The sequence below is a fragment of the Amblyomma mixtum genome, chromosome 7, assembly GCF_055824585.1.
Source record: "Amblyomma mixtum isolate Tamu chromosome 7, ASM5582458v1, whole genome shotgun sequence".
Lineage (NCBI taxonomy): Eukaryota > Metazoa > Arthropoda > Arachnida > Ixodida > Ixodidae > Amblyomma > Amblyomma mixtum.
In genome coordinates this window covers 405,001-427,246 of record NC_143018.1, presented here as the reverse complement: position 1 = coordinate 427,246, position 22,246 = coordinate 405,001, and the positions used below count along the sequence as shown (strand labels likewise).

Sequence of the window (22,246 nt, the reverse complement as noted above, 5' to 3'; positions counted from 1 at the left end):
CAAAAATAACTCTCTAACTAGGAGACAGAAAAAAAGTAAGAAAAGTAGTATTCTGCTCATCAAAATAGAAAAATGACAGCTATAAATGAATGGCATTAAAACACACTTAAAGAAAGATAAAGGCACTTGACACGCATACGAAAAATTCTAATATTAGGAGGTAATCGGATGATCAAAAAAATATATGCGTTAACAAACAAGCGCTCGCAATTCAGTCAATCGCACGTGAAAACTGATTACAGTAGGGTAGCAAGATTTTTCTTAACTCAAATTTCAGTACTGCTTAAAAATATAAATTTGAGTTGTTCCATACTCAGCGCGAAAACATGAATGTTTTGGTGCTTAATGTATGAGGAATGTCGTAACGTAGAGTTTTCCTGGCTTAATTTGTGCGATGACGATAAATCTAGCAATGTTCCGGTTGGTTGGTTGATTGGGGTTTAACGTCCCAAAGCAACTCAGGCTATGAGAGACGCCGTAGTGAAGGTCTCCGGAAATTTCGACCACCTGGGGTTCTTTAACGTGCACTGACATCGCACAGTACACGGTCAAGAAATTCAACCGCCACGGCCGGGATCGAACCCGCGTCTTTCGGGTCAGCAGCCGAGCACCATAACCACTGAGCCATCGCGGCGGCCTGCAATATTCCGGATTTCGCGCGTCGTGACTTGGTTTATTAAGAAAGTTCTGCTAGGTCCGTTAGCATATCATTGTTTCCTTTGCATTTCCTTAAAAGTGGTGAACACAAATTATTGCTATAAATTTCTTCTCTTATTAACGCCAATTTTTAAAAAAATCAGCTACGTTGCTATCATAGGGCAAGTATGTTATAACTGATAATTTCGCGTTGTAACCTGGCAAAGTTTTTTGTGTTATTTGTTGTCGTTCCCCAGATCGCAGAGCAGCAACTTACGTAAGATAAAAAGAGAATTGTATAGCAGCAACATTATGTTGCTTGGTAAAATAACTGTGTTTGTATTAAATGCGCATTACTGCCGTACGTTTGGGTGATATTGAATCTGTGCTTCTGCCAGGGCATATTTTCAGTATATACAACACCGAATAATCTGAATTCAGGTTCGGCTTCTGTCTCATTGGTGTTCAAGGTAAGCGTTAAAGGCAGTACAAAGTGTTTTCTTTTAGCATGAAAGATGATCGCTTACATTTTAGCGTGATTAATAAACAGATGTTTTGATGGGCACACACACCTAGTTTGGACAACACTGAATTAGGTATACTAAACAGTTGTTCGCAGGAATCAGAAACGCAGACAATAGTTGAGTCATAGGCGTACATCACGGACTTAGCCCAGCATGAATGGTAACAATGTCGTTCATGTACATACTGATTAGAAAAGGTCCAATCATGCTGTCCGGTAATACCCCGAGGTGTATGTGTGGTTTATGTAAAGGAAAAACCATTCACAACAACATGCTGAAAACGTTCCGAAGATTTGATTTGATTTAGTGGTTTGCCGCGAACACCTTAAAAATTAATTTTTCAAAACTATATTCCGGTTTAATTGGTCAACGGCCTTACTGAACTAAGTAAATATGTCTAATACAAAATGCTTCGTTTCCTTGTTACTTAGTATGTATCCCTTCTCATCCAGTACAGCAAGGCGTCTTGAACAGGATCTACAGAATCTATATTTTGGATCAGTTAGGAAGTTGTATTTTTCAAAGTAGACCTCCACCAGCATTACATTTTCAAGATCTTCGGAAAATGCGTGTAATATTGGAATCAGGCGATAATGATTAAGCTTACTACGACCACCGTTTTTAAATATAATAGTTTATTTATCACCAATTTATGAACCATTCCGGAGCTGACAGATTGGGTGATATAATGTAGTAAACAAACACAACAGGGTTTATCTTCATTCCCTACACGTGGCAAGCGCTTGAATTTTTGAGCTGCATAAATATTCCAGGTACTTCAGGAGAAGAGTTAACTGTTCCAAGAATGAGCGTTAATTCAATGGTCCCTGCCATGTTGGATAGGAGGTACGGGAAAATTTGTAAAATGCGTAATAAATTCATCTGCTAAAGCGGTACTATGTACTGTTTTGACATTTATCGTAAGTTCTTGAATAGAAGCTGGTACAGTTGATAAGCTTGCTCTCTTCTTTCACTGCGCTGAGCGAAGATACGAGGTAGTAAGGCTTGCAGGTAGTAAGGATTGGAGGTATTAAGGAATGCAGTCAAAGTTCAATCTTTCTGATTCCTTCATTCGGACAGTTTAGATATCTCTTCAATTCTTGAGATGTGGCTACACCTTGAATCTTTGGAAACCTGCGAAATAAGTAATTTTTAACTTTAAGTTTGCCAACAAGTGTTAATTTACTCTAGGTTTGCTCCAGTTTTTTTTTAATACTAACTTTTTTAAAGGGAAATGTTGGTGTGCTGAGTAAAAATTTCCAGAAGTAGCTGGTACGCAGCATTCTGGTTGGAAAGAGCCAACACATCGAGCCAGTCAATGACCGTCATATCCTGGCGAATTCTGCTTACATGGGAGGGGAAAATTGACTGATGTGATTTCAGGGTGTTAACTTGCTTTCCTTGCAACTTAGAACAGAAGAAAGTCCGGGAGGTGGCCACTTCTACCATGGGACAAGATTGTAGCCCTATTATCCCTAGCTTTATAATCGGTAAGAAGACTCGTATAAACCTGATTTTTGAACTAATCAGAATTTTCACAGAGTATGATCCAGTATTGTCTTACATTCGTTTACGCCAGTAGAAAGCAAACGCATGTCGATGTTAAAATCCTCACCACAGATGAGGGCAACGATGTTGTCATATGTGAACCTCATCAGGGATTCCAACAATTCAAAAATGTTTTTAGGTTTCGTTCGGGTGGCCACTGTTCCATAACTTCTTTATAGGAGCGATACAAAGCCCTTCAAAATCTCCAGTCGAGTGTGTGAAACATGGGATCAGTTCACTATTTGCCTGCAGTTTTATCTACTTTCGAAGTGCTCCACCTGTCTCATATTTTCGACTAAGGTAGAACATCTTGTAACGAGATAAACTGTTTCAATCATCCGTATTTTCGTACCAAGTCTCCGTTAATATTGCCGCAAATGTTTTTAGTGTTTGTTCATTCTTCAAAGCCGTCGGCACGCCGATTTATTGCTTTGTTTGTGATGCAAGGCGCCCCTAGATTTATGGCGGTTGATCACATCCAGGCAGAGCTGATTTTAAGTTGTTCCCGAATACTCTGTTAACTTTCCAAGCTGTATCTAGAACTTTCGCTATCAGCTTTAAAAAAGCATGGCCGAGAGCGGCCGGCATTCTGTTCGCCGACCGCCGAGGACGCCTGTTGCTACATCACCACCGAGTCATTAAATTATTCGTGGGCGCAAGTCAGCAAAATTAAAGATTTTCGTTTGGATGATTATCTCGCTGTTTTCCTGCTTGCCACACTGCAGTAACCAGTTCGTGACAAATGGTGGAGGTTCTAACGGATGTCCCTGTCACCTTCACCCCGTGGGAGCAACCAAAGCAGCCCAAGCAGTCTCGAAAGAAGATCGTGAGAAAGCCGCAGAAGCCGCCCCATCTTAAGACGAAGGTGAACGAGTCGTCGTCTTCAGAGGCGCCCGCCAGAGTTCGGACTACTATCGGATAGCACGCGAGCAATGAAGGTCTCCTCAATTCCGACGCCAACCATGGCTACGACATCAACTCCCATCATTTTGCACCAGCCCCGACTGCCGCCAACATTCAAAGGTTCACTGGGCGAGGAACCTGAAGAATGGCTGGAACAGTGTGACCGTTTAGCCATCTTCAACAGTTTGGATTACCAGACTAAAGGTAGCCACGTTTTCTTCGCACTACAAGGACCAGCCAGAATTTCGTTCGAAAATCACGAAGGTACCCGGCGACGTAGCAATCATTCAAGCTAGAGTTCCCGAAGGCATTCTCACACATCTTCAGAAAAGAAAGAGCTCAGCTGCTACTACAATCACGCATCCAACACCCGAATGAGACTGTGATGACGAACATAGAAGACATGAACGACGTGTCGATCCTGGTATGACATAGGAGAGGAAGGTGGAGCTTTTGATGCGTGGTGCTAAAGAGGCGCCTTTCAGTGGTCTGACCCGCAATCTACCGAAGACGGTCGCTGAATTCAACAGTGAAGCAGCCGCCATTGAGAAAACTTCGGAAGCACAAGCCTGTCATTTTCATCGACAACGCCAAGGGACTTCGACTGCCCTCTCGGATGGCACAGCATTCGGAGGCAACCTGCAGGCTGTTATCAGCCATATTGTACGGGAAGAACTGCGTCGCCTGCTACCATCTTCCAACCAGCCTCAAGCAGCGACCCTTGAGCAAATCGTCCGCGAAGAAGTACAGCATGCACTTGGCTCCCCGTCGCAGAAGACATCAACGGAGGGTGAAGTCATGACATACGCCGTCGCACTATACAGTCCTGTGCCCCAACAGGACCCCCCAAGCCCTCTTCGACGGCCACCAACTCTACAAGAACGACGACCCCTAGCTCCCGCCCACCCGCCTTACGTGCGAACAACGGAATTAGGAAATGTGACCAATGGAGGACTCCCAACAACCGCCCACTGTATTTCCATTGGGGCCATGCCGGGCACATACTTCGCCGCTACCCGTACAGACGCACCGGCCTGCGAGGTTTCGCCTTCGACGCCCCACGACCGCTCACCGGCCAGCGAGCGACCACGGGAAATCGACGTACTTGCGCAGAGGGGAGTGCGCGTCGTCAAGCCGTCTTCCCGCTTCCCGTCGCCATCCCCCGCACGTTTTGCATCACCGGGACGAAGCAAAGCATCGGCTTTTCGAGGAAGGTCCTCTAGGCCCCGTAGGAGAAAATAAACAAAGCAACCTGTGGAGGTCAGGTTGCTTGCCAAGGAAACGACGAAGATCCTCCAGCGACCACGTCGTATGAAGACGCCGCACCCACTACGCCGACGCCGCATACAATGACAACCGCGACCACGACGCAAACCGCCTTCAAAACGACGTCGCCATCAAGAAAAGCTTCCACCACACGCCCCACCCACGATTCGCATACCCGACAAAGCCGTGACCCGACGCCGAGGTCGACGTGCAACGCCAGAGACAGGACATTAGACTTAGAAGTTGTTATCGACGGCCGGAAAGTTACCGCTCTTGTCGACACAGCAGCCGATTATTCGTTGATGAATGGACCACTCGCTGCGCGGCTTAGGAAAGTAACGACCGCTTGGGAAGGCCCACAAATTCGCACCGCAGGGGGCCACCTCATTACGCCATCAGGAGGACGCACAGCGCGATTGACTCTCAAGGAACATACCTATCCCGTGACCTTCGTACTGCTACGGCAACGTTTGCGCGAGGTGATCTTGCGCATCGATTTCCTTCATGAGCATCAGGTGATCATCGACCTGCGATCCAAGCTGATCACACTTTCCACGGACGAGGCCATCCCTTCGATGAGAACTCCGGAACATCACGTTGCATTTAGTGTCCTGGAGAGTTAGTGTCCCACTCCGCCCAAGCGTCATTGTCACCGTAGGCGCCACGGAAGCGAATAACACTGAAACCTGTATCGAGGGAAACATGCAGTTGCTTCTCGACCGGGGAACTGGCCTTGCGAGAGGCATCGTATATTTCCGCAAAGGACAAGCCGAAGTACTGCTGACTAACTTCAGCGAAGAATACCGGCACGCTAACAGAGGAGTTACTATTGCTTTCCTCGGCGAAATATCCAACATACGAGACTTCTTCAACTTCTCCGACCCATCCGTAGAAGATTCGCCGGAATAAGAGAGCTCGACCATTTTTGACGTAAATCCCGCCCTGTCCCAGATCCGACAAGACCAGATCCACAATCTCCTTCCAAGCTACAGCGAGTGGTTCTCGTCATCGCCGACGGTTCGACAAACGACGGTTACCAAGCATCGCATTATAACCAACTAGCACGTCCGTCCTCTCCGCCAAAGCCCCTACCGAGTGCCACCGCGAGAACGACAAGCCATTCGGGACCAAGTGGAGGTCGATCAAAGAGATAGCGAGAAAACCGCATCTATCACTCCAGATGGCCTCTTCGAGTTCAAGGTGATGCCGTTTGGTCTGCGTTCCACACAAGCGATGTTTCAGCGAGTAATCGATACAGTGCTGGCAGTCCTGAAGTGGTAGATTTTTCTGGTATATATAGATGGCGTTGTTATCTTCGCTACGAACTTTGAGGAGCACCTAAAAAGGCTCCGAACAGTACTAGACTAACCTTGAAAGTAGAGAAGTGCCACTTTACCTATGAAGAGCTGATCGTCCTAGCCCACATCGTTAGCAAGAAGGCTGTACGCCCAGACACGAAGAAAACAGCTGCTATCGCAAAGTATCCATCGCCGGCCGACAAGAAAGCTCTGCACAGATTCCTCGGACTATGCGCATATTACCGACGATTTGTCAAGAACATTTCGCGCATCGCAGAGCCACCGACCCACCTGACCAAGGCAGACAGCTCTAATTAAATGTGGAGCGCCGCAAGTAGAAGCGTTCAATGAACTTCAGCGTCGTTTACAGTACCCTCTGGTCCTCGCGCGCTTTCATGAAAACACGAGACTGATATTCATACCGACCCAAGTAGCGTGGGCATAGGCGCTGTCCTCATTCAAAAACCTGACGGAGTTTATAAGGTCATCGCATACGCTAGCCGTTCCCTGTTAAAACCCGAGGCTAATTATTAGATTACTGAGAAGGAGTGTCTTCCCATCATCTGAGCTACGTCGAAATTCCGCCCCTACCTCTACGGACGGCCATTGAAGGTGGTCAGTGATGACCACACAATATGCTGACTTGCCAGTATGAAGGACCCCTCTGGCCGCCTCGCTTGATGGAGCGGGTGCCTCCATGAGTTTGACGTCACCGTCGTTTACGATTCCAGACGGAAACACTCTGACGCCTACTGCCTGTCAGGAGCCCCTGTAGATGCACCGCTGCCGGACGACGATGAGGACGGCTTTCTGGGGGACGGCTTTCAGCTCCAGCTCTTTTGCGCAACAGCAACGCTCGGACCCCGACCTAAGATGCCTCATCGAGTATTCTGAAGAAGTACTTTGATTTGGGCTAGTTGGTTCATATCTTGAAAGTTCGGACGGCCCGTCCTGTTGTCTTCGTGTCTCCTTTGTCTTTGTTGTTTTCGCGCCGTCCGAACTTTCAAGAGTATTCTGAACGCAGGGTTTATTCACCCCCCGCCTCGTTGAGGCGAGGATTGTCTTCGCTCTGTTTACAGAATGATATCCTCGTGAAGAACTTTGCAGCGAACAAAACAGCCTACACCCTTGTTGTACCTGCAAGTCTGCGCGGAGCTGTTGATGCTGCTAGATCGGCTCACGATACAACCAACACTGTCCGCATACCATTAACAAGAGCTGACGCAGCAAGGCACCTTCAACTGCTCGCCCGAAACTTGACTGCACAGTCGTGGTCTACCGATGGAGGTTGGACACCCCGCTCGCACCACTTCGACCTCTTGCGTCAACTCCATATACCATTCGACCTCCACCGCGGTGATACTGCGCTGTTGTGCCGCCTGTGGCTGGGAGTGGCGTTCACAAACACCTATTCCAATCTCATCGCAATGGCAGACTCTCCAGCGTATGAGTAGTGCGGTTGTGATGAAACGATCGGACACCTCCTCTGTGACGGTTCTCGTTTTGAGCGAGGGCGCGGTTTCCTGACTGCTACTCTGTACCGCTTGGACTCGTGTCTTCTAACAGAGTCCAACGTTCTGGGGCCTTGGACACAACCTTCCTCACAAAGGAAAGCGGTGAAAGCGCTCCTGAGATTCATAAGGGACTCGGGTTTGTATTCCCATCTATAATCTTTAAAATTTTAGTGTACGCTCTCTGTCCCCGTGACATAGTGGCCGATGGACACTTGAAAAACTCATTTCATTGCCGTTCTTTGACCTTTTTCTCTTTTGTTCCCCTCCCCAAGTGTAGGGTAGCCTACTAGGCATCGCTTGGTTAACCTCGGTGCCTTTCAGTCCATTTCTCTCTCTCTCTCTCTCTGCGCGGAGAAGTTCTTCAGGCTTCACACGATGAGCCGAGAGCTGGACATCTCGGGTTTACTCGCACTCTCCGCCGCTTTCAAGACAGGTATTACTGGTCCCGACTGTCTGCCGCTGTCGCACAACATGTGAAAACCTGGCGAGAATGTCAACGACGAAAGACCCCTCCAACCCGACCAGCAAGATTTCTTAATCCCATTGAAACCCACTCAGGGCCCTTTCAGTAGACCGGCATGGACATCCTTGGCCCTTTGCCGAAGTCAACATCTGGAAGTAAGTGGATCATTATAGCTACCTGACCCGCTACGTCAAGGCAAAAGCCCTTTCTAACGGAACTGTTGTATTCCGTGGTTCATGGGAAGGAGCAGACAAGTTTCCAGGGACGAAGCGACGTTTATTCCTGCATGTTCGTCGGTGCGTGGCTGGTCGGGATAGGCCCGCGGGCAGGTTGCGGCGCACGCCTTTTATTTGTTTTGCGCGCCTGCGCATTAGCGAATGCGGTGATAAGCCAGACACCACAGGGACAGAAGCAGAAGTCGCCAAATTTTTCGTGGCGTGCATTCTTCTGCGACACGGCGCGCTCGATGTGCTCATCACAGACAGAGGAACAGCATTCATGGCGGAACTGACCACGCCATCCTGCGTTATAGCCAAACCAGCCACCGGAGGACAACTGCATACCACCCGCAGACCAACGGACTGGCCGAGCGCCTGAACAAAACATGCATCACCGATATGATCGCCGTGTATGTCAGTGCCGAACACAAGGCCTGAGACGTCATCCTGCCTTAAATCGCCTTCGCATACAACACCGCAGTGCAGGAGACCACCAAGATGGCTGCTCTTAGGAACGTTCATGGCAGGGAGGCCACGACCACGCTAGACCCCATGCTGCCCAACGTTAACGAAGAACATAACGTCGACGCCGCCGCCTACCTTAAACGCGCAGAAGCCCGAAGACTTGCCGGATTTCGGATCAAAGACCAGCAGCGGACCGACGCCACACGCTACAATCTAAGAAGATGCAACGCGGGATATAAGCCATGATGCTGAGTCTGGGTTGTACCCTCATTTGCCGCTGGGGATTGAGTGAAAAGCTTTTGCGCCACTGTTTCGGCCCGTAAAAGGGTCTTCATCGGCTAGATGAACTGAACTATGAAATCGTTCCTGTCTAAATGACTGCATCCCAGCGACACCGCGTACGACCATAAGTTGTCCATGTCATTTGTATAAAGCCATATTATACGCGCTAAAGGACGCCGTGTTTCCACACCCAGTGCATATTTTTCCACAATCTGTTTTTAATTGTTTGTAGCGGCATTATATTCTAAAGCATCGGGTCGCTGCTTCTTGAGAGGGGAGTGATGCCGCGAATGTTTTTAGTGTTTGTTTGTTCATTCTTCAAAGCTGCCGACACGAAGCTTAGCTTTCTCGCTTTGTTTGTGATGCAAGACGCGCCTAGATTTATCTCTATTGATCGCATCCAGGTGGAGCCGATTCCAGAATGTTCTAGTAACTTCCCAAGCTTTATCTCGAACTTTCGCTATTAGCTTTAAAGAGAGCATGGCCGAGAGCGGCCGGCATTCTATTCGACGACTGCCGAGCATGCCTGTTGCTGCACCACCGCCGAGTCATTCATTTATTCATGAGCGCATGAAGCCCAAATAAGGAGTTTCGTTTACATGCCATTCTCGCTGTTTGCCGCACTGCAGTCACCACTACGTGACAATATAATCATAATAAACTGAATGTTCAGTTTACTGAGAAAAGTCCCCCGGCTGGTAGTTTTGTTTTTAACCGACTGCATATTGGAATGAAATATTTAGAAAAGTTTCAAAAGCAGTTCTAAAGATACTGTGAATATTACTAGAGGTTAGGTACTCGTATGAGCCATAAAAATTAACAGTTAAGGTTCACCGACATCTATCTTATCAAGTTCACTCAAAGAATGACTGCACCAAGCAGGCTCTCCATCAGCTCACCGAAAATAGTCTCGACCGTTTCTATGCCAGATAAACTAAAACTGGTTTGCTTCAGCCCATTTCTTTGCACCGAAAACAAGATGGTTTATTCGTTTGGTTTATTGGGGTTTAACGTCCCAAAGCGACTCAGGCTATGAGGGACGCCGTAGTGAAGGTCTCCGGAAATTTCTACCACCTGGGGTTCTTTAACGTGCACTGACATCGCACAGTACACGGGCCTTTAGAATTTCGCCGTCATCAAAATTCTAGCCGCCGCAGCCCGGGATCGAACCCGCGTCTTTCAGGTCAGCAGCCGAGCGCAGTAACCACTGAGCCACCGCGGCGAGGCTCAACGAAAAGTAGAGCCTTTGACAGTATGGTTAGATTTTGTTGAATGTAGATTGAAGATGATCTACCTCATAGGTCATGTTTCATGTGAAGCTACTATTCTCTTGCTTGTTCTTTTGAAAATTGAATGATAGTGCCAGCTGTCTTTCCATCCAGGTTTAGCCTTTAAGTGGTGACTCGGCAAGAACATCATCATTAGTCATACAAGGTACTTTTAGTATTTTAGCCACATCATTTATCTTTCGAACCAAATTTTCACCATTTGTTTGGCCAATTCCATGGATCTCTTGGTTTAGCCGCCACGGTGGTTCAGTGGTTATGGCACTCGGCTGCTGACCCGACAGATGCGGGTGCAATCCCGGCCGCGGCGGCCGAATTTCGATAGAGGCAAAATTCTAGAGGCCCGTGTACTGTGCGATATCAGTGAACGTTAAAGAACCCCAGGGTGGTCAAAATTTCCGGAGCACTTCACTACGGCGTCCCTCATGCGAGGGGGTACCCAAAAGAAACCGGACTAAATTTTTTGCTCGGCAACGCTTCTGTGGTACCGCGTTTTGCCACTAGGAGCGCATAGAACGAACATTCCAGTCAGTAAGCCGAGTGGCGTCGTTGAAGGAGGTCAGACTAGTTTAGGCAGAGTTTTAAAGTGACGACTGTTTTGAGTGAACGTCGTTTTTGCAATGGCTGATTTTCGTGAACAGCGTGCGCCGGTGAAATTACGATTTTTGCTCGGAAAAAGTTGCATGGAAACTCTTGAAATATTAAGAAAGACGTACAAGGACGATGCTATGGGGACAACTCAAGTGTTCCTGAATCGAATCCTGAATCAAAGCAACAATCATGCCAATGGAAAACTTCAAATTCACCTCGCCTCAAGAAAGCTCGTCAGCTTAAACCAAACCTCAAAACAATGCTGATTTGTTTTTTCGACGTGAGAGGAGTCGTCCATTGAGAATTTGTTCCGCAGGGTCAGACAGTTAGCCAGGCTTTCTACTTGGATGTTTTGAAAAGATTGGGCAACAGTGTGCGGTGGAAGCGGCCAGATTTGTGGCGGTCGGGTGACTGGTTTTTCCATCATGGCAATGCCCCTGCTCACACCGCCCTGTCTCTACGACAATTTTGGACCAAAAATGGCATGACCCTATTCCTCAACCCTCATACTCTCCCGACCTTGCCCCGTGCTACTTTCTTTGTTTCCTAGAATGAAAAAATAGGTGAATGGAAAGCGTTTCGCTGATGTTGCTGAGGTGAAGAAAAAAACGACGGAGGCACTGTGAAGCATCACAAAAGATGAATTTAAACAATGTTTTGAAAAATGGAATGAAAGATTCGACAAGCGTATCATTGCAAGTGGGGAATACTTTGAAGGAGATTGGAGGTCTGTGCTTAAAATGTGAAGAAATAAGTTCAAACAAAATTAAGTCCGGTTTCTTTTGGGTACCCCCTCGTATTCTGAGTCTCTTTGGGATGTTAAATCCCATAAACCATTAACCAAACAACCCTAGCTGTTGATGGCGGCTTCTTCATTCTATATCGATTAACTGTTCCTTGACGGTGTCTGACTGCTCCCGAAGTTCAAGGACCTGCATCCTTTTTTCAGTCCCTTAATCTCAACTTCATGACGTGTCGATTAAGCTGTAGCGAGACTTCTGAGGAACCAGCCTAAGAACAGCTAGCCAAAATGGCGGTGCGAGTTACGGTCATCAACCCAACGATCTTGCGCCGTGCGCTGACGGTGCGCCGCCGCTGCTCATCTTCCTCTTTACAATTACCCCCGGCTGAAGGAGCAGCTATCCTGGCGAGTCAGGGAGAAAACAATATACACGGGTCATAGTATGGCGACAAGCATGACACATGAACAGTCTCTTCGCTACGTCGGCGTTGATCTGTGGCGGGTGTCACGGGGTCGAAAATATAGTTGAACGGGGAAATGCGCTCTACGACGCTGTAAGGTCCGTGGTACTTAGGGAGAAGTGGGGAGGAGAGGCCGGGTGTGGTAGACCGCCCGCGAAACCAGACGAGAGAGCCGGGTAGAAAACTGTCAGTGGAGTGGGTGGTGTTGAAGCGGAATTTTGGACGCCCCTGCGGCCCGGACGTTAACGAACGAGCGAGCTGACGGCACTCCTCGGCATACTTGGAAGCCTCTGAAACGGTGGTACACTCAGACTCGTCAGGCCGGTAAGGAAGTGCAGTGTAGAGCGGCGAGGTAGGTTTTCGTCCGTAGAGAAGGAAAAACGGCGGGAAGCGGGTGGTGGGCTGCGTGGCAGTGTTGTAGGCGTAGGTTATGAACGGCAGGATCTTGTCTCAGTCGGAATGGTCAGAAGACACGTACATCGACAGCATATCGCCCAAAGGTGCGGTTAAACCGTTCCGTCAAACCGTTAGTCTGAGGATGGTCGGCCGTGGCGGTATTGTGAGTGATTTATCATTGTTTGAGAAGGGATTCCACGACCTCGGACAAAAAGACGCGTCCACGGCCGCTCAGCAGTTCTTGGGGCGCTCCATGGCGAAGAATGAAGTGATGCAAGATGAAAGAGGCGACGTGGGATGCCGTAGAAAAAGGAAGAGCCGCGGGTTCGGCGTAACGCGTAAGGTGGTCAATGGCTACAATAACCCAGCGGTTGCCAGCAGCAGTGTAAGGAAGGGGGCCGTAGAGGTCAATCCCTACTCGTTCAAAAGGACGGGAAGGGCAAGGCAGAGGCTGCATCAGGCCCACTGAGTGGTGAGGAGCGGGCTCGCGATGTTGACAGTCAGGGCACGAGCGGGCGTACTTGCGAACGTAGGTGGCGTACGGCGCCAATAATGGCGGAGACGGAGTCGCGTGCATGTTTTAAAGGAACCGGCATTAGCAGACCTAGGGTCATTGTGAAACAGGGCGCAGAATATCGACCGTAAATGGGCAGGGACGACAAGCAACCACTTCCGGCCGATAGAGACGTAGTTGCGGCGGTACAGGAGACCGTTACAGGAGTGAGCAGCCTGGCGGCATAGGGCACGAGGCACGGGTGCCGCCGAGCAATTGCAGAGAAAACGTACAAGCGGAGCTATCCAGGTGTCCGTTTGTTTCTCGCTGCCCATGGTTATCGGTTGGAAACGACAGCGAAGCACAACCGACTGGCGAGTGGCAGACAGCGTCACGCGGATGTGGAGAGCGGGACAGAGCGTCGGCGTCGTTGTGTTTTCGGCCGGAGCGATAGATGACATGGATATCGTATTCTTGTAATTCCCTGTAATTGAACAGCACGCATCTCAACAACTTTGAAGCTATTGTTACATTGCTGTACAGTTTCTTGTTTTCTTTTTAACATGCCAACAAGTGTCATGGCGGCCGCTATATTTATTGTATTTGTTTATTTTGTGTGTATATTTGCTGAACGCAATTTCCCAGAGAGGAAGGCCCTCGTCAGGCACCACGCCTTTTGGCCTCCTTCGTAAAGTGTACGTAGACACACTTCAAATAAATACTTTTCAAACTTTTCAAACCTTTCAAAAATTTTTTGTAGGCGTAGGGCCCAGCGCGCGAGGCGGCCTGTAGGGTCTTTCAACGAGGCCAGCAAACGCAGGGAATGATGGTCCGTGACGATCTCGAAAGGGCGGCCGTAAATGTAAGGGCGAAACATTCCGACCGCCCAAACAATGGCCAGGCATTCTTTCTCGGTGTCTGAGTAGTTGGATTCCGGTTTTGTCAGCGCACGGCTCGCGTAAGCAACGACATACTCGGAAAATCTGGGTTTGCGTAAGGACAGCACCGAGGCCAACGCCACTAGCATCGGTGTGAATTTCGGTGGGAGCAGTGGGGTCGAAGTGTCGTAAAATGGGAGGCGCTGTGAGCAGCCGGCATAAGGTGATGAAAGCGTCGTCACAGTCAGGTGACCAACCGGACAGGTGGCTGGCGCCGCGAAGTTTCGTATGTGGCGCGATGATAGAGACAAAACTTCGGACGAAACGTCGGAAGTAAGAACACAAGCGGAGAAAGCTGCGAAGTTCCTTCAGAGTCGACGGCTTGGGGAACTCAGCGACGGCACGAAGTTTGGCTGGGTCAGGAAGCACGTCGTCCTTAGAGACGACGTGCGTCCTTAGAAGCGACACTCTTTGGGAGTCAGTTGGAGCTCTGCGGAAGTTAAACATGTCAACACGTGCTCCAAGCGGTGAAGGTGCGGCTCAAAATCAGGCTGAAAGACGACAATGTCGTCTAAGTAGCACAGGCATGTTGTCCGCCTCAGGCCGCGTAAAATGGAGTCCATCATTCGCTGGAAAGTCGCTGGGGCATTACAGAGGCCGAAAGGCATGACGATAAATTCGTAGAGCCCATCTAGTGTAACAAAGGCCGTCTTGGCACGGTCAGCCTCCGCCACAGGGACCTGCCAATAGCCCGATCACAGGTCTAAAGACGAAAAGAATTCCGCGCCCTGGAGGCAGTGAAGGGCGTCATCGATTCGCGGCAGCGGGTAAACGTCTTTGCGGGTGATCTTAATAAGGCGCCGATAATCGACGCAAAACCATATTGTGCTATATTTTTCTTCACCAGAAGGACAGGAGAGGCCCACGGACTACTGGATGGTTCAATTACGCCTCTCTGAAGCTTGTCGTCCACCTGAGTGTTGATAATCTGACGTTCGGCTGGCGAAACGCGGTACGGGCGTTGACGAAACGGCAAATGGGCCCCGGTGTCGATCTCGTGAGTCACGGTAGACGTGCGACCGTTGTCGGTTTTGAGCGACGTGGAATGAAAAACAAAACTTGTTCAGTAGGTGAACAAGTCGGGCGCGTTGGGTGTGGCAAGACTGGTGTCGATGGAATCAGCAGCAAAGGCGTCGTTTGTGGCCAAAGCGGGAGATGCGGGCAAAGTAAGCGAATGAGTAGGAAGACAACATGATTCGGCGCGACTTTCCGGTTCGAGCAAAGAGTCGACGGGCTGAATATGGCCAAGGCATTCGCCACGGAGAAATATGCAGGGGCTCAGAAATGTGTTCGAGATCGGAATAAGGCTGCAGCCGTCTTGAACAGTGAGCACAGTGAACCGCAGAGGTAGGCCGTGTCAAGAGATGAAGACGTCGGATAGCGTAAAGATGAAGGCGCCGTCAGATGCAGCGGGGCAGGAGACAGGGACAGGAACAGATGCGCATGGAGGAATCTCGATGTCGTCAGCCACATACAGTTTGTCCCGCGAAGATGATATATCAGGCGAGGCAGCACTGCACTGAAGAAGTTCGAGCTCGGCACAAGCGCAGTCGATGATGGCCTCATGTTGGGAGAGAAAGCCCCAACCTAAAATAATGTCATGCGAGCACGATGAGAGAACGACGAATTCGACAGTATATAAAGAACCGTGAACGGTGACCCTGGCTGTCCAGGCAGCCAAATGCGAGATTCGCCGCGCATTAGCTGTATAAAGCGAAAATCCGGATAACGGCGTCGTCCCTTTGCGAAGTTTGCGGCACAGTTTCTCATTCATCACAGAAACAGAAGCGCCAGTATCGACAAGCGCCAAGGCGGTGTGGCCGTCCACAAAAACATCGAGCACATTCGCAGGGGACAAACGAGGCCTTACACTTGCCGCCGAATACGCAGTTCTTGCCTCGGGAACTGCGGCAACTAGTTTTCCTGGCGGATAAGGGAATGAAGACGCAGTGGCGAAATAGAGTGATGCCACGGGGATGGCGAATGGCGGCGAAAATACGGGCGGCGATCAGAGGCATCTAGCTGTTCGGCAGACGAAGGACTTGGAGGCGGCTGTGGGGCCGCGTAGACGTAGGTTCTGGTGTAATCCACACCAGACACACGGTGACGGCAGAGACGCGCAAAGTGACCAGGGACATCATATGCATAATAAATGGGGAGGTTGCCCCGTGTGTGCCAACAGTTAACACGAGAAGGAGGTGGCCGGGTTGCGAAGGTACGCTGCGGTGTCGGAGGATATAAAGGGACAGACGCCTCGGCCCTTGGTCTTCGGACGGCGTCGGCGTATGTGAGCGGCGCCGCAGCAGGAGCCGGTGGACGAACAGGTGGTAACGCTTCACACACTTGCTCGCGAATCACAGTTTGGAGGGCCGGAGCCAGGTTGCAGGGAGGTCCCTGAACGCCGTGAAGAAGCGACAGCTGTCGAGCCAGCTCCTGACGCACAGTATTTGATTTGGTCCAGCAGCGAACTTTGAGAGGTCGTTACAGCGAGGCTGCAAAGCGAGTCAGGCTGCACGGAAGGTGATGGCACCAAAATGCGATGATTGCGGAGCTCATCGTACCTCTGACACAGGGTTAATACGTCCGCAACGGTGAAAAGATTCCGGGCGATAAGCATCTGAAATGCATCAGCTTCAATGCCTTTCAGGACATGCTTGATTAGGTCCGCCTCGGACATAGACGAGCCCACCCTTGTACAGAGGTTGATGACATCCGCCATTTAACTGGTGAACTATTCTCCCTGAAGCTGGTTTCTCACTCGCAGCCCTACTGAAAAATCCGGTATGAATTTTAAACCGGAACCGCTTACCGGGTTATTGTACAGGATTTGCGATACCGGATTACCGGAGTATCCTGTATAAAACAGGACAGTCTTATATTATACAGGATACTCCGGTATCGCAAATCCTGTACAATAACCCGGTATGCGGTTCCGGTTTAAAATTCATACCGGATTACAGGACAGTCTTGTATCATACAGGACAGTCCTGTATTGTTCAGGCTAGCCCCGTAATATACAGGAGGGCCCTGTATCACAGGACAAAGGCAGGAATAAAATGCTTCAAATATATCCCACTTGGACTAAATCTGCACAAAAACTGGGGCAATTCTCCAATAAGTGCCATAAGTGTACATGCCAAATTCTGCAATATACGGAACCTCAGAAACTGGTAACCTGCGATTATCAGCGACTCGCATTGCAGTCGATGTGCAGTTATGTTATTTGCTCCCAGCTTTCACCAAGTATTGGCAGCTTGGTGAGTATTATAATGCATCAAAAATCCAAACGATGTTTATTTTTTTCGCATGTCTTGAACCAGCTCACTGAGGTAATAATTTAACTCTTTGCGACGATCTACCGGCGCTGGGGTCTCTGCAGGGCGCTGTCCAATGAAGTAGTGAAAACCACCTGCAGAAAAGAAAATATGATTGCTAGTACATAATGCCCACAGCTGATCATCTAATTTGGCACTGACACACAACATAATGCATTGAGCACTGTGACATGCAACTTACGGCCAATGGCTTGTAGCTTTTCAGGGGTCATTGGCTTTCCGCTTACTGTGGAGGCTTCTGACTTCAGGTACCGATGGCAAGCTTGCTCTGTCACGCTCCTTTCCAGGAGTTGTGGAGTCGTCCAAAGGCTGCGGGCTGCGTCCTTGCAGGAACGCGAATCTTTGGGTGCCACCGTAACTGCTGCCCACTTTGCCGAAGGAATAAAAATTCCATTCCCGAGGTGGACCTGTATGCAATAATTACAAATGCATACCCCAGTAGCACAAACGGGGCTTTGAATTGCAGGCCCTCGTGGGCCCAGACAAGCCACAGACAAGCCAGGCGTCTCATGACGCCTGGCCCTGAGCATTGGCAATGCTCAGTATCGTGAATGCACCTCACGCCTTTCGTATTTAAATCAATAATGTATTGCAAATCTGCGTCTTAACATTGTTGGTGTGTAAACAGGTTGCTCGGACGATTCCAATGCTTGCGTGGTCATCCTCCATTATTTACAGCACATACTGTAGCATCGATGCGATGCGTGATGTTTGTTCAAGGTCTTGAGCCGCTCCCCCTCAGGACGCTTATCGATGATTGCTCTCGCACGTATACACCATATGCCTCTGTAAAGAAAGAATACAAACCATAAAAGTAATTTCAGTCGTGTTATCATGAAGGACAAGTAATTTCGGTATGTAGCTGAAAGAAAATTTTGCGCTATTTCGTCCCTCTACGCTGTGCAATCCACAACTTGCTAGTTAAAAAGACACTGGACAGTTAGAACGTGTCTGTTGACGCCGAGCATATAACCGAGACGGAGGCAGTACTTAAATAGCAGAGTGATTTGAAATGCGTACTTACGTCCTAGCAGCACGACGTCGTCGTCATAAAATCCGCCTTCACCGCCGTGGCCTCCACCGGTCAAATGTCAGTAAATGTCACTGTTCACCACTCACGTCTTTCGGAGCGAAGTCATTCAACACTGAGAGAAGGGCGATAGGGTTCCACCATATTTGCACTGGACGTACGCATGTAAGGCGATGTCATCTTAGATCGTGGATTGATCGAGCAACACGAGGAAAGGCACAAAAAACTGTATAACACAAATTCAACGAAGACTAGAGAGTGCCAGCGTGTTTTCGCAGCTACCTTCATCGCTTCACACTCAACCCAACCGCAGGAGAGAAGAAAAACCTGTTCCAAACGAACGCAGGAAAGGCGGGGGAGGACTTCTGCATAACGTCACAGCGCGGCGACCGGACACAGTGAACAAGTAGAATCGGAGCCCCCTCTCCACTTCATGGAAGCACCGCAGGGAGTGTGGTCGGGAGGGCGGCTTAAAATTTTCGGAAGTGGGTTGTAGACTGAGCGCCTCCGCAGCATTTCAGGGAAGGGGGCTGAGAGGGACAGGACAGACACAGAGGAGTCCTCGAGGAAGGAACAAAGGCAGACAGAAAACCAGGGTTGAGCAGGTTTTTTGTTGCGAGCGGACCCAGGAAAAGCAGGGAAGGCGGTGGTGAGAGGAAAGAAAACCTCGAAAAAAAAAACAATTTGCGCAAAGACAGGTTACTAGTGTGACGTTTCTACACGAGTTTATGTTTTTATTTTGTTCCCTCTAGCACTGTACCTTTTCGCTAGCCCGAATTGTCGCCCTTTAGGGAACACCCCAAGATGCCGGCTCCGTTGAGTTAACCTTTTCTTGTTCGTCGATAGAAATGTTCTGGGCGATTTGTGATTAGTATCTCTTCCTGATAGGGTGAAGGGTGGGGCCGCTCGCGATGGCGCTCGGCCAAGTTGCGTTATCAATGTGCAATCACTTGACGAAGAAGAAGCGCAAAGAATGCCTGCACAAAAACCAAGAATTTTGTGTCTTGATCAATTCGTCGCTACAGACTGCTGCTAGCAGACATTAAGAAAGCTGCTTCAATGAACGCGACAGTAACAAACATTTTGCAGCCTCAGGCGCAGTCGCCGGAGGCTCGCTATGTTCATCAACCAGTCATGAATTCCATGCACCACAAGTTGCATGGAGACGCCGAAAGCGCTTCCAGTGCTGGCGTAATTGAAGTGCATTAAAACAAGCAAGAAACCTTATGCTAGCAGCTTTCTCCGCGGCGACCGTAGCACACCAGAAAAAAACATGCAATGCGATAAACGCAAAAGAAGGTCCAGCAAATCTCAGAAGCGGGTTTTTTTGTTATTACGAGGTTCAAAGAGCAGCTCTTCGTCAGAGTGAAACGTGCAAGGTCTTGCTATTTGGGCACGCTTAGCCCTTTTACCTGTGATGTAGGATATGCAGGCAGACTAAATGCCAGAATGTCAACTCTTCCCGTGTACAACTAATGTACGTGGGACTGTCGATAGGTGTTGCCCGGCAACTCGCTAATGGCGAATGATGTTTCTGCACTGTGAAGCCAAGAGTAACCTGCGCATGATTTACGAAGGCTGCTGGCGGATATATACTAGCCGTTTGCCAGCACACAGCCGCCCTGGCTTTGTCAGGATGCTGCACGGGAAGCCAATATGGCGGTTACCCGCAATTCACCTTCATGCAGCCCCCTCGTCTTTCATGCACAAACTGCATGTTTTGCCACTGCGCACTCACGCTTAGCCGTTTTCTTAGCGCTTTCAACAAAACCGTGCATGCGGTGATTATCGCACTTGTGCGCACGCTGACCCCCCCCCCCCCCCGTCCCCCTAAAAAATATCTGCTGGCGTAAAACAGTCAGTCTGCAGACGAAGCACCAAAACCACGCAGCACATATCGCTCTGAATACAGGCTGGTTTGTCCGGTTTGAGCTCCGTGCCGGACTAGTCTGTCCGGTTTGAGCTTCGAACCGGGAATTGACTGTCCGGTATGAGCTCCGTACCGGAGCGGTCTGTCCGGTTCGCGATCGATACCGGACCGGTATGAACCGGTATAGCCATCAAACCGGACGGGTCTCGCCAGTATGAGAGTGATACCGGACCGGTATGAAACCGATATGTTCCGGTAAAACCCGGTTTGCCGCGATACCGGATTTTTCAATAGGGAGGCGCTGTTCGGCGCGCAGATTGCGTACTGCAGGGCGCCCAAAGATGTCAGAAAAAGCTTGTTTGCACGCCGCCCAGGTGGTAAAGTCAGCTTCGTGGTTTCTGTGCCATAGGCTGGTCACGTCCGACAGATAAAATGCCACGTTGTTCAGCTTCATGGCGTCATCCCACCGGTTGTGGCCGCTTACCCGCTCGTAGGAGGCAAGCCGATCCGCCACGTCTTGGTCATCGGAGCCGCTAAATATGGCTGGGTCCCGTTGTCGGAGTGCGCCGGGGCAAACGACGGGCGTAGCCGAAGGGGAAGATGACTACCTTGCGTCGGTTGACATAGTTGACGCGATGGTTCTGCTGCGAAGCTCTAGGACTTAGGCCAAAGGCTGCACCCCGCACATCCACCAAATTGTAGCAAGATTTCCGGGGAAATAGCCGGTCCGAGCTCCGGTAATCAACCCAACGATCTTGCGCCGTGTGCTGGCGGTGCGGCTGCCGCCGCTGCCCATATTCCTCTCTACAAAGCCAAGATGTCATATTTTTCGAACAGACGCTGTACAGGCAATTTGACGTTTCCGTCTATATCATTTTAGGCCAAGGAGCGCAGAGAGCTTTTACAGAATGTCCGACAAAATGAGGGCAATGTAAAGCAACCGGTCATTAGCTTTCTGAGGCATATTAATTTCAGAAGAGTCTGGCTTCGACTTGTCTGTCACCAAACTGAGGGATTAGCCCGTAAAGCATGTTTGGCATCGCCATCAGATTTTGTTGTTTCCTTCAATGTCAGGAATTGACCTTCTAAGACCCCTGAACATTTTGCTTTGTGACACAAGAATTTCTATTCATTACATTCAGACAGCGAGCATCAATATCTGAACGACATACCAAGCCCTGTGACCAATTTTCTTTCATGTTCACAGGAATAAATGTCTTTCATGTTCTCCTGCTTGGGCCTACTGTAGGCCTGCAGTATGTTCTAAATAAAATATTTGGCACCAGCTAGGATTGCAACCGCTGTATAATGAATAGAGTCAATGAACGAAAACAACCTGCAAAGGTTCAGATGTGCCATTACATCGAGACCCCGCTGCTGCTAAGAGCGCCTGATGAAGGTTTCTTTCAGTACTTTTATCAGGCAGCAATTCCGCAGAACTGCTGCTGGCAGCGACATCAAGGTACGAGGTGAGCTGGTCGTCCACGCGACACTGTTTTCTTATCGGCGTTGCTGACGTCTTAAGTTTTCTTATCGGCGTTGCTGACGTCCATAGATGTCTGCTCGCCCTGCCAGACGCCGAGTCAATAAAAGTGGAAGAGTTCAGATGTATGGTTACAGTGAAATGCCAGCGTGACCCCGCTGCTGGTAAGAGTTGCATGTATAAATAAAGCTATGCTCCTCGGAATTACTAATAAGGATGGTCTGAAATTCAAAACAAATCAGCTCCGTGCGGGATATGCTGAAGCACATATAGTTTTTAAATGCGAGTCGTAGAAGTGCTGCCGTGTCTAGTAGTACCACAGGAATGTCTCTGCACGCACAGCCTGTTGTCCTCTTTTATAGCCCTGTACATACTCCGCATCACTTCGATTAGTTGTAACATGCACAAATATTTTGCCGCTCCGTATTCATGCACTCATAACGTAAGTTTGGCTACTGATTTTCAGACTTACTGTAACGGCAGGAATATCGTATCACATATTTC

The 22,246-nt window shown here is 49.2% G+C and overlaps 1 pseudogene; it reads right to left on the bottom strand.

Moving 5' to 3' along the window:
• Positions 1-20,792: 20,792 nt before the first annotated feature.
• The window catches only part of LOC149334779 (uncharacterized), a 52,521-nt pseudogene continuing 51,067 nt past the window's right edge, over positions 20,793-22,246 (bottom strand).